At 43.5% G+C, this 12,885-nt stretch overlaps 1 long non-coding RNA gene across 1 annotated transcript; it reads right to left on the reverse strand.

Moving 5' to 3' along the window:
* Positions 1-2,649: 2,649 nt before the first annotated feature.
* LOC125358692 lies at positions 2,650-7,036 on the reverse strand. Its single transcript, XR_007212356.1, has 4 exons — positions 6,426-7,036; positions 5,212-5,222; positions 4,090-4,091; positions 2,650-2,768 (listed from the first exon to the last, which is right to left on the reverse strand). It is a non-coding gene; the product is annotated as an uncharacterized LOC125358692 (long non-coding RNA).
* Between the last annotated feature and the right edge of the window lie 5,849 nt (positions 7,037-12,885).

Consider the following 12,885-nt stretch of genomic DNA (forward strand, 5'->3'; position numbering starts at 1 on the left):
CCACAGCACCACTTCTGGCTTTTTCTGTTTATGTGGTGCTGAGGAATCAAACCCAGAGCTTCATGCATGCTAGGCAAGCACTCTACTGCTAAGCCACATCCCCAGCCCCCAAAGTTCAAACTTTTAAAAAATGAAACCTGTTGCATTTTCTTTTATGATTACTGTGTCATATCTAACAAACATTTTGACAACAAGTTGCAGTTGGTCTTTTAAGTTTTCTTCCAAGGTTTTATGGTTTTACAGTTAGATTTGCGACCTAGTTTTTGGTTTAGTTTTGCACATGGATGTCTAACTTTTTCAACAACATTTGGCAAGGAGACCATATTCACTGAAAAGCCTTTGGAGCTTATCATAATTCAGTTGGCCATGTTCAGTTGGTCTGTTTTGGGCTTCTGTTCTGTTCTGATGAGCTTCATATTGATATAGTTGTATGTTAATTCTTGAAATTAGGTAGCGTGAGTCCTTCAACATTACTTATGTTTTTCATAATTGTTTTGAATCAGCATATCTTCATCTACAAAAGATCTTCATTTATTTGGTATTTCAAATGGAGTTAGTGTTCAGTCTGTAGGACATTTGAAGAGAATTGATACCCTAACTATACTGAATCTTATGATTCGGGAGCACAGTATAATCCTCTAGCCTTTCTCGTCTGTGTTTTATAGATTTTAGCACACAAGACATCCACCCAAACATTTTATAAGATTTGTGTCTAAGTATTTATGTTTACTAAAACTATTCAAATGCTATTTAAAATATTTTCCTCAGGCACTAGTGGATCACACCTGTAATCTTAGCTACTCAAGACGCTGAAGCCAGCCCAGGCAGGAAAGTCTGAGGGGACTCTTATCTCCAGTTAGCCAGCAAAAAGCCAGAAGTGGAATTGGGTTCAAGTGTTAGAGCATCCGCAATGAGTGGAAAAGTTAAGAGATCGAGCTCAGACCCTGACTTAAACCCCAACACCATGTGTGCATGTGTGTGTGCACACACATACACACATGTACACATGCACGCACACACTCTTCAGTTCTTAATCATTTACTGCCAGCATATAGAAATATAATTGATTGGTTAGTTTCATTTAACAATGAGTCCGATAGTCTTGCTAAATTCCTTTATTATCTCTCTAGGACTGGTGGGTTTTTGTTTTTGTTTTTTGTTTATTTGTTTTGTTTTTGTAGCCAGTCCTGGGGCATGGACTCAGGGCCTGAGCACTGTCCCTGGCTTCTTTTTGCTCAAGGCTAGCACTCTGCCACTTGAGCCACAGCGCCACTTGTGGCCATTTTCTGTATATGTGGTGCTGAGGAATCGAACCCAGGGCTTCATGTATACGAGGCGAGCCCTCTACCACTAGGCCATATTCCCAGCCCCTGTTTTTGTTTTTTGATGACTACCCATAGGACTGTCTATATAGCCAGTTACTTTGTGTTAGAAAGACACTGTTTTATTTCTTCTATTGTAATATGTATGTCTTATGTTTGCTTTTCTTGCCTGATTGCTGGCCATCTAGAACAGCCTTGAATAGAAGTGATGAAAATGGACATCTTTGCTTTGTTCAGGCTTTCCATTATTAAATGTGATATTTAGGTTTCTCTATGTCTTGCCCTTATTCAGGCTAAGGAAAATCCCTTTAGTTTTCTAGTTGCTTAGTCCTTTTATTATGAATGACTTGAATTTTGTCAAATGATTTTATGCACTAATTTGTGGATTACAATGATTTTCAAATATCGAATTAAGTTGTCTTAAACTACACTTTGTTGTAGTGAGATACATAACACATTGCTGGATTTGATTGTTTATGATCATGAAAGATATTGGTCTGTAGTTTTCATTATTATTGTTGTTGTTTTTGTTGTTTCGTTTGGTTTTGGCTGGTCCTAGGGCTTGAACTCAGGGCCTGGACAATGTCACTGAGCCCCTGTGCTCAAGGCTAGTGCTCTACCACTTGAGCCACAGTACCACTTCTGGCTTTTTCTGAGTAGTTTATTGGAGGTAAGAGTCTTACTGAGTTTTCTCCCTGGGCTGGCTTTGAAACGTGTTCCTCAGAACTTAGCCTCCTGAGTTGTTAGGATTACAGGTATGAGCCACCAGTGCCTGACTTGGTCTGTAGTTTTGTTATACTGTCTTTGGCATTTTGCTATTAGAATACTATTGCCTTTATAAAATGAGTTATGAAGTGCTTTCTTATTTTCTGGAAGACATTGTGAAAATTTGATTTGGTTTTATTCTTTAAATATGGTGGATTTTATTTATTTATTTTGCCAGTACTGGGGCTTGAATACCAGACCATGCACTGTTGCTTGGCTTTTTTGTTCAAGCCTAGTGCTCTACCACCTGAGCCACACCTCTTATTTCCAACTTTTTTCTGTTTAAACAGTCTCTCAGATTTATCTGCCTAGGCTGGCTCTGAACAGCAGTCCTCAGATCTGAGCCTCCTGTAGCTAGGATTACAGGCCACTTGTGTCTAGTTTGAGAATTCTGAAGAGTGCTTATTTATTTATTTGCTTTATTCATTGGGAGCTATGCCTATATTCACTTTGCTTAAAAACGATGCTGAGGGCACTGACATATGAGATAATATTCACAATAAAATCACTCCCAGAGACCTTCCCACTCCTGACTTGAAGGCCCTGGACTAGGACAGAGTTGCAAGAAACCCTAGTCAGAAAAGGTCTAGGCCTGCTGTGGGAGACAGGAGCTACAAATTCAGCTAAGACATGAGCGGAGCCTAGAGAGTGTTGAAGGACTATGTACTGAAAGGGCAGAACCTGATGTTGTGCCAAGTCGCAAGACCACCCCCAAGAAGACCACCGAGATTTAGACACTCCGAAATGCAAAAGCAAGGCAAGGCTTTATTTAATGAGCTGCCAACTCGGGCCTCGTCCTACCCACCGACACAGCGGAGGTTAGGAGGAAGCCCCGAGCTGTGATTACACAGGGCTTATAAAGGCAAAGAACAAGGTTACATCAGCTGTGCAAGCAAGATTAGAACACAGGTACAAATCTGATTGGCTCAGGGTTCGATTCTAAAATGGGGTTCACGTGGTGGGGCCTGACTTCAAAGTCTGGCACCTCATTTCCCCCTTTTTCTTTTTGGTACCTTGGGAGACAATCATGGCTCCATTCTGTCCATTTCAATGGCTTGCATGTCTAGGGGATGATATAGAGGTAAGGCATGGGCCAGTAGGGCCAAAAGTAGTATCCGAAAATAACTCTGGTCCCTCGGTTTTAAAGGGGGGCTGATGGGTGAAGATCATCCATCTTCTGTAACTTCTTCAGGCTGACTCAGGGGCGTTGACCTCACCCAGCCAGGAACCTATAACCCTAGTCTACTTTACCAAGGGACTGCAGGATTCACCTCACTTTGGAGTGAGCTGCCAAAATAACATTAACACCAGCCAGGGTAGTAAGGAAAGAAGGCAAAAAGAAAATTATAACAATATTCAGTCTAACTTTCTTTTCTTGAGGCGAAGGCGAAGCGGCCCAGCTGGGTGCTTGGAGACCTCCCATGTTCCATCACGGTAGTTGTCATCCAGGGCAAAGGGGTCAGCTGGCCTGGCGTGGAAGCAATGAACCCAAGTGGCGATGCCGTCCAGGGTCCCCTCCACCGTGGTTAATCTGTTGATTGGGGGCATTGGCAAGCTGACAGGCCTTTAACAGATCTCAATAAGGACAACACAATCTCAGGTCTACAAGCTTTCTTTCCTAAACAGATGTATCAACTTAAAATTCTCACTGCCAGTCAGGGCTTTGAGTAAATGCGGGGGGTGAGATTTTAATCTATCCTCTCATTTAACAAACTTACCCTTACCAACCACTATCACATATGACTGGCAAATTCCTGCCCAGTAGACAGACATGGGCACTGGAAAGGCATGCTCATGAACTATTCTTCTAGGACTTCCCGGCTTTAACTTTTGAAAGGCCAACAGTAGTGACTCTAGGATCTGACACCATCTCTGCCATCCAAGCAGTGGCTTACTGCCTCTGGATGCTCCATCACTTTTGTCCCAGGAGGAGTGACTTTCGACTTGGACTCAGGGCCTGAGTGCTGTCCCTCAGCTCTCCAGCTCAAGACTAGCACCGTACCACTTTTGAGCTCCACACTACTCCGTTCCCAGCACTCTGCTGGCTGATTAGAGACAAGTCTCTCACAGGGACCTTTCTTTGCCTGGGCTGGCTTCGAACCGCAGATTCAGATCAATGAGTCTTATAAGGGGCCACTTTACTCCAATTATAAGCAACAAGGTGGTCCACACAGAAGTAGTTTTTAAGCATGCTCTCTTACCTGGAACTTATTAAGGGTCAGTATTAGATCTTGACAAACTTGTAGGAATCACCTGTGCTTTTCTGTGAGCCTGCTGGAAACTGTTACAAAAAACCTACAAAGAAGCTGGAATGGCAATTAAACATTTTGGTAGCCATAATTCTCCTTTTCTCACTTTGCAATAATTATTTAGGACAATTTTACTTCCAAATTTCTTATCTAGAAATGTATTCTTGATTTCCAAAGCCTTTTTAACACTAACACAACACTTTAGCTTTTATCTGCATCGGAAAAACTGAAGCTCACAGGCAATCTGAAACCAGGTGCCGCCCTTTGCTTACGGGCTGGCTTGTTTCAAAAGAGCCTTTTTTTTTTTTCTTCAGTCCCAGTTACTGCATGGCATGAAGACCTTTGAATTTAAACTTAGTTTTGCATCATACTGCAGTCTTGAACATGTTCACACTCACACATGCACACACACATTTTCAAAAGATCTTAAAGCACGCCGAATAAGCATCGGCCGTACATTTTAAGACAAAAACCTTTAACAAATGATTTTAGCATTCTCCAGCCTCATTTTCCAGGGCTTGATAGTTTTAGTAAAACATTTTTAGTCTTAGTAAAACATTTTAGCGCACCAAACAATTTTCTGCTTAAGAAGGCTGGGTGGGGGTCCCCCTAGAGTTCTTTCTGTGGACACTCACACTCTGATTGTGAACCATCGCCTGTACATCTTTCCAATGAGCTATGCAGGTTTGACACAAAAGAGACTGTTAGACTTACAAACAACACAGAGATGACAACGCAGCATGGTGAGGTCACTCCCTGCCACCTGTGGGTGGCTTGGGCTGGCCCTACATCCACCCCGTCGGCGGCTGCGGGTCAGGACTTGGACTTGGGGCTGATGCGTCCGTGTCCTGGGCTGTCGGCGCCGGCGAGTTGACTGGGCAGGACCCTCCGGAGCGGAGGGCACAGCTGAAACATTTTCCTCAGAGTCCTCCTCTTGTAGAGTTAACTGGGATGGGGAGTATGGAGTGGGAAACATTTCCTCCTCCGTGCTTCCTCCCTATGTCAAAGCTCCCTCAAATTCCTCAAAGGTGGACCATTCTGACTTGCACAGGGTGATCCACTTTTCCTTTTTAAGGGCCACACCTTGGTTCTGAGCTATCTCCTTAACCTCCCTCCAGTGAGCTAGGATCAAGTCTAGGGGGCTAGATGGAGGTCCTCAAGATAGAACGTTATCCATAGCTCTGATCAGAAGTTCAGTCCAAAAGGCTACAAAAAACAAAACAATAAAAAAGGAGGAAAACACACAGGCCTGAGAACAAGAAAAGCTACGAGTTGCAGATCTCCCAAGCTGGCCCACAACCTCCTACAAGGGTGCAGAAGGAATGGACCCGAGTTGGCCCACAACCTCCTGCAAGAAGGAGTGGACCCGAGTTGGCCCACAACCTCCTGCAAGGGTGCAGAAGGAGTGGACCCGAGTTGGCCCACAACCTCCTGCAAGGGTGCAGAAGGAGTGGACCCGAGTTACGAGTTGGAGATCTCCCAAGTTGGCCCACAACCTCCTGCCAGGGTACAGGAGGAGTGGACCCAAGTTGGCCCACAACCTCCTGCCAGATAAGCAGAAGGTGCAGACCCAAGTACAAGGTGGGCGGGTTGAGTCTCGTTTAGGAGGCCCTCCTGGTCAGTTCCGGCCAAAAACCAAACTGACTCGTGCCCTTCAAGTATAAGCAAAAGCAAAACAGACAAACAGACAAATTACAGGACAAGACAAATGAACAGCGCTGTTTTCTTACCTTCGGAGTCTGGGATCTCGGGGTCTCTGGGGCTATCCTGGATGAAACCCCAAATGTTGTGCCAAGTTGCAAGACCACCCCCAAGAAGACCACCGAGATTCAGACACTCCGAAATGCAAAAGCAAGGCAAGGCTTTATTTAACGAGCTGCCAACTCGGGCCTCGTCCTACCCACCGACACAGCGGAGGTTAGGAGGAAGCCCCGAGCTGTGATTACACAGGGCTTATAAAGGCAAAGAACAAGGTTACATCAGCTGTGCAAGCAAGATTAGAACACAGGTACAAATCTGATTGGCTCAGGGTTCTATTCTAAAATGGGGTTCACGTGGTGGGGCCTGACTTCAAAGTCTGGCACCTCACTGAGAAGGAATGGGGAATTATCTACTGCAGGCACCTCCTGGGGCATTGGATTTAGCCTTCTGGCAAAGACATCAAGGAGCTAGGCAAGTCTGCCAGTTTAATGATACTTAGGAGGAGAAGTTTATGTTCCACACAAGTAAGATTGATATGCCTGAGCTGTGACAGTGGATAGTGTGAGAGATATTAACAGTTCTTAGAGTGCTTAGCAGAAATACCTCTGCCAGGTAGTGTTGGACACCAGCACAAATGACATGATCCTCAGGGGGGTCTGGGGCACACCGGGTATTCACCTGAGCAACAGGAGTGTGCTGGCCAGAAAAGCAGCAGCACCAGGGAGAAGCTTAGTGGCTCTTCCATAAGCCAGGGCCAGATGAAGGATGGAGGAAAGGAAGTTGCTAGTGACAGGAATGGCAGACTATGAAGTGACAGAGCACATTGATGTGGCTTAACCACAGAATCCAGGTGAGTGGCATGTGGCAAATAGGAATCAGGGTATCTGCCATTTGGAGGGAGACATCAGTATAACACAACAACAGGACAAGCCATGTCACCTCCTAAGAACGGGAGAGCTGAGTCTGTGTGGAAGCTCGGAGCCAAACCCCATGACCAAGTTTCCTATAGAGACAAACATACTGTTTAGTCATTCCTTAGTATAGTGTTTACTTTGTGTATTAATTTGATAAAGAAGGTCTGATAAATGACCAAATAATAAACTAAGCAACAATACATTTGTTTTTAAAAAAAGTTTTGGAGTGTTGGTCCTGTTTGCTATTCCTGGGGCTTGAACTCAGGGCTTGGTTGCTGTCCCTGAGCTTCTTTGCTCAAGGCTAGCGCTCTACCACCTCAGCCATGGCTCCACTACCAGCTATCTTAGTGATTAATTGGAGATAAGATTTTTTGAGAGGGAGGGAGGGGGGCATGAAGGACAAGGTAACAAACAGTACAAGAAATGTATCCAATGCCTAACGTATGAAACTGTAACCTCTCTGTACATCAGTTTGATAATAAAAATTTGGGAAAAAAAAAGTTTTTGAGAACGTTCTTTCTTGGGCTGGCTTTGAACCATGACCCTCTGCTTAGTAGCTAGAATTACAGGTGTGAGCCACCAATGCCTCACTTCATTTGTATTTTTTAAGGAATTGATTTATTTCACCTAAGTTGCCAAAGGCAGCTGCCTAGAAATAAAAAGCATCCATGAGATGCAGACAGAGCTTCAGAAGAAGCCTTATTTCTGAGGGAGGAATGTATATGTGTGTTGGGGTGATGAAAGAAGAGCATCCTATTTTGTTTTTCTCTGTTCTCTCCTGACCTGGCCTATAAGCCATCCCATGGTATTGGTGACAGTAGCAAGTAAGCTAGCACTTAACAGTGAGGAAGGGTACGGGAGATATGATTCCAAGGTCATGAAGATATTCCTCATTTCTGTCTGTCTATCTGATGTTTGTATATCTATCAACCAACCTACCTAACTTGGGAGGGTAGTACTGGAGTTTGAACTCAGTATCTGCTTACCTAGGCAGGTACCCTACTGTGGAGCCAGACATACCTCTAACTCCTACTGTGGTGTTTTGAGATAGTTTTTCACTATCCAGGATTACCTCAAGCTCATGAGCCTTTCACCTCAGCCTCCCAAGTACTGAGATGACAGGCCTTCCCTATCTTGCCAGGCCCCCTTGCTTTTGCTCTATTTGTCTTCTTTTGGTCTCAGATGCACACACAGTGGTGGGGAAGTACATACCAGAGCAGGGAAACTAAAGTGCCTCTGTGGGTCATGCTGTGCCTCCTCTCTATTCATATATTGAGATGAGAAAAAAGTGCAGTGTGATTGATATCACCAAATTCATATGATGATAGATAGGGGGAACATGGTTATCTTGTCTAGAATCAGAACCCTAGACTGTAGCTCGGATATTAGCTTCTGAGCACATATTACCCTGTGCTTTGTTTCTCATTAGAAACCTGCCTTGGAGGACTGTGTGTATCAGCTCCAGTATACTTCCCTCATGCCTTTCCCCTCTAGGAGCTATGCAAAACATCCTCCTAGTGGTAGAGAGCTGCTCTCGTAGGTACTGGAGTGGTGGCAGCAGAACAGACAGCCCGCAAAACAGGGTCCTTGAGAGTCTGCTGAGTTTCCCTTGTTCTTTCTTCCTAAGGATGGGAAGAAGTCTGAGTTTGTGCAGAATTGACAGGAAGATCCATGGCCCAGACTCATGTTAGACCATTAACAGACCAGGTGATGATGAATTACGACTGTAAACTATAAACTTGTTTACTTAGAAAAATAAGGGCTAGCCCCTGATTTGACCAAGTGTAATACAATAATGGCAAGAACTAAAGCTAAGTAGTTATAGAAGGTAAGTAGGTCTCTAAATACATCTGTCTGTAGCTCCCTACATATGTGTGTGATATTATGTGCTATTATGTGTTGCTATGGTTTGAGTATGCCTCCCAAAAGTTAATGTGTTGGAACCTGGGTTCCTCAGTGCAACAGATTGGGGTAATGGGGCTTAGAGGAAGGTTTTGGGTCATGGAGTGAGCCCCTCATGAATGGATTAATGCTATCTCCAGGGAGTAGATTCTCACTCCCTGAGATTGGATTAGAGGCTTATCTTAAAACAAGGTAGCCCCTAGTGTTCTGTCTCTTCAACACCGCCTTCTTCTTTAGCTTTCAGCATGAGCTAAACCAGCATGAAGCTCTGTCAAAAGGAAGCAATGCCAGTATCATGTTTTGCAATTCCCTGAAGCATTAGCCAAAACAAAACTCGATTGTTTATAAACCACCTTGCCTCAAGCATCAAGCCTCATAGCAACAGAAAATAGGCTAAAGGCTGAGGGTGTGGCTCAAGTGATAGAGCACTTGCTTGCTGGGCAAGTGTGAGGCCCTGAGTTCAAGTCCCAATCCTGCCAAAAAAAAAGAAAGAAAGAAAACAGATTTCATGTGTATTAAAATACACATACTTCCTCCATATCCATGAGCTCTGTGTACAGGATTCAACCTTGCATCAAAGGCTGGAGTTGAGGCTCAAGTGACAGAGCACTCTCCTAGCAAGTACAAAGCCTTGAGTTCAAACTTCAGTATTACATATATGTCTCTCTGTATGTATATACATGTTTACATATATATACATATTCAGAAACGTTATATTTATGCTGATGCTGAAGGTCCACAAATTCCGCTTTCCTTTTAGTATTCCATGGACAAAACATTCTAACACAGTTGCATGGCTTTTGTATTATATTAGGTATTAAGTAACCTAGTGATGCTTTAAAGTATACAAGAAGACATGCATAGTTTTTAGGCAGATGTGGCATTTTTTCAAGGACTAGAACATCCATATTTTTTAATATCCATTGGGAGTGTGGTGGGTACTGAGAGATACTATTGTGATGTTGTGATTTTACCCCCACTTTCTCTGTCTTGAGCCACAAGGGTACTATGTGCATCCTTCTAATATTTGTTCTTTGACCCGGATCTTAGTAGAGACCTTCTAATCCTTTGGAATTTCCTGAGCGATAGGAGTCACATCAGTGGATCCTGGATAAAGAACATCTTCACCAGAAAGATGATTAGAAGTTTGGTACATTCAGCCTCATCCTTTGTCCAATCTCTGGAAAGAGGAACTTGGCTGCAGACGGAGTCAATAGTTGATCATACTCATATAATGAAGCCTCTATTAACATCCATGAAGTACAAGATTTGGAGCAGAAGGACTTTTACACATGCCTTGCCCACAGAGACATTACTCCTTCTCACAGTGGCCATTTCTTTTGCATGGTGGTAGAAGTCCAGGGAGTTCTCCCAGCAGTGGCTGTCATGCTCTGGCTTTGGTTAAGGAAGTGTCAAAAGGAGTGTCTTCTTTTTCTTCTTTGAGGCACTGTGATTTCAATGTTGTAGTTCCTGATTTTGCCATAGTGTCTTCTGTCATGGGGTCGGCTCCTAAAGATGCCCCTGAAATAGTGCACAGCTCAATGAAGAATCTTACTCTTCGAAAATGTATTGGTAGCATAGCTGTTTAGGGTAGGCTATTGTAAATTCTCACATAGTTTTTCTCAAATGAAGGTGACTACAGGTTTAGCATCCCTTATCTGAAATGTTTGGGACTGAAGTTTTCAGATTTTTGGATTCCCCCCCCACCCCGACCAATTTTGGAATATATAATGAGATATCTTGAGGATGGAACCTACATCTAAACCTGAAGTTCACTTATTTTTCATATGTACCTTATATTTACAGCCTGAAAGTAATTTGTGTTGTTGTGCCAAGTCGCAAGACCACCACCAAGAAGACCACCGAGACTCAGACATTCCGAAATGCAAAAGCAAGGCAAGGCTTTATTAAGCGAGCTGCAACTCGGGCCTCGTCCTACCCACTGACACAGCGGAGGTTAGGAGGGAGCCCCGAGCTGTGATTACACAGGACTTACAAAGGCAAAGAACAAGGTTACAACAATCAGGTGTTCAAGCAAGCAAGATTAGGACACAGGTACAAATCTGATTGGCTCAGGATTCAATTCTAAAATGGGGTTCACGTGGTAAAATGGGGTTCACGTGGTAAAATGGGGCCTGACTTCAAAGTCTGGCACTTCAGTGTGTGTGTGTGTGTGCACGTGTGCATGTGCGGGCGTGCCAGTCCTGGGGCTTGAACTCAGTGCCTGCTGGTGTCCCTGAGCTTTTTTGCTCAAGGCTAGCACTCTACCACTTGAGCCACAGCTCCACTTCCAGATTTTTTTTGTAGTTTAGTAAAAATAATAGTTTCGTGGAATTTCCTGCCCAGGCTGGCTTTGATTCACAGTCCTCGGATCTTAGGCTTCTGCATGGCTTAGGACTATAGACATGATCCTCCAGCACCTGGCCTGAAGGTAATTTTATGTATTTTTTTAGTGCACAGTGTTTTTTTTTTTTTTTTTGGCCAGTCCTGGGCCTTGGACTCAGGGCCTGAGCACTGTCCCTGGCTTCCTTTTGCTCAAGGCTAGCACTCTGCTACTTGAGCCACAGCGCCCCTTCTGGCCGTTTTCTGTATATGTGGTGCTGGGGAATCGAACCCAGGGCCTCATGTATATGAGGCAGGCACTCTTGCCACTAGGCCATATCCCCAGCCCCTGTGCACAGTGTTTTGACTGCCTCTTGTCACGTGAGGCTAGGTATGGAGTTCTCTACTTGTGTCCTAAAGTATAATCCTCAAAAATGTTTGGATTTTGAAGTATTTCGTATGTGGATTTTCAGATTAGAGGCTTAACCTCTATTTTGTTGCCCACACTCACCCATAGAGGGCGCCCTGCTAGCTTGATTGTAGCCCCAGCAGCAGAAGACATAGACACCTCTGTTAGGGCTGTTGACTTGTGAAATGTGTGGCCTTCTCAAAGTATTAACACTCTGCTCTATAGCCTTAGCCACATTTTTTGTGGGCTGAAAAACTCAGACATAGAGCCCACATTTTGGTTTTGCAGCACTATAGGCTGAAGGAGGGAAAGGTTGTTCAGGGAGGCTTAGCCCATACATGGTTTTCTAAGCTTTAGAGAATGGAGAAAATAACCCTTTTTGAGACACAAAGGAGACACTTAGTATCTCAAATACTTTGATGCTGATTACCTGACTAGATTTTTTTAATGTCCTAAAGGAAAACCATTTGTTTAGTACATTAGAATTGATTTTATTGATTGAATTTTTATTGCTGAGGCTGGAAGATTTCTCTCTGATTTCACAGTAACAGCACTCTTTCCTTTGTGTGGTGGTTATATTTAGGGTGCTAAGATTTCACATAATCTTTAGGTCTATGTAAAAATAAACTATATTAAAATAGTGAGTTCATTCTTTTTAAAAATTTATATCAACACCAACAAATGACTAGTTTAATCATAGAAATACCATTTTTACCAATGTTGAATATGTATAGTTACTTGAAGTAGACTAAATTTTTTTGCCATTTTTAATATGTATATAAATATCTTCTCTCAGAGTGTTGAGGTTCTTAAGTTTTTTGTTTATTGAGTTTCCAGGCCTGTAATTCCAACTACTCGGGAGGCACAGGTCAGGAGGATAAAGATTTGAGACTAGCAGAGGCAGCAAATTAGTAAAACCCCATCTCAACAAATAAATTGAGTATAGTGACACATGATTAGAGGCTAGTTCTGGGCAAAAACATGAGACCCTATATAAAAAACTAGAGCAAAGAGGGCTGTAGGCGTGGCTCAAGTGATAGAAAGCCTGCCTAGCAAACAGAACTTTCCTACTCATGCTAGCTTCAAACAGTGATCTTCAGACTTTAACCTCCTGAGTAGCTAGGATTATAGGTATGAGCCACTAGCACCCAGCCATGGTGGCTGTTTCTAATAACTTATCATACACACAAAAATAATTCAAATAGGGGCTGGGGATATGGCCTAATGGCAAGAGTGCCTGCCTCGTATACATGAGGCCCTGGGTTCGATTCCCCAGCACCACATATACAGAAAACGGCCAG

The sequence above is a fragment of the Perognathus longimembris genome, chromosome 10 (genome assembly GCF_023159225.1).
Source record: "Perognathus longimembris pacificus isolate PPM17 chromosome 10, ASM2315922v1, whole genome shotgun sequence".
In the NCBI taxonomy this organism is placed as follows: Eukaryota; Metazoa; Chordata; class Mammalia; order Rodentia; family Heteromyidae; genus Perognathus; species Perognathus longimembris.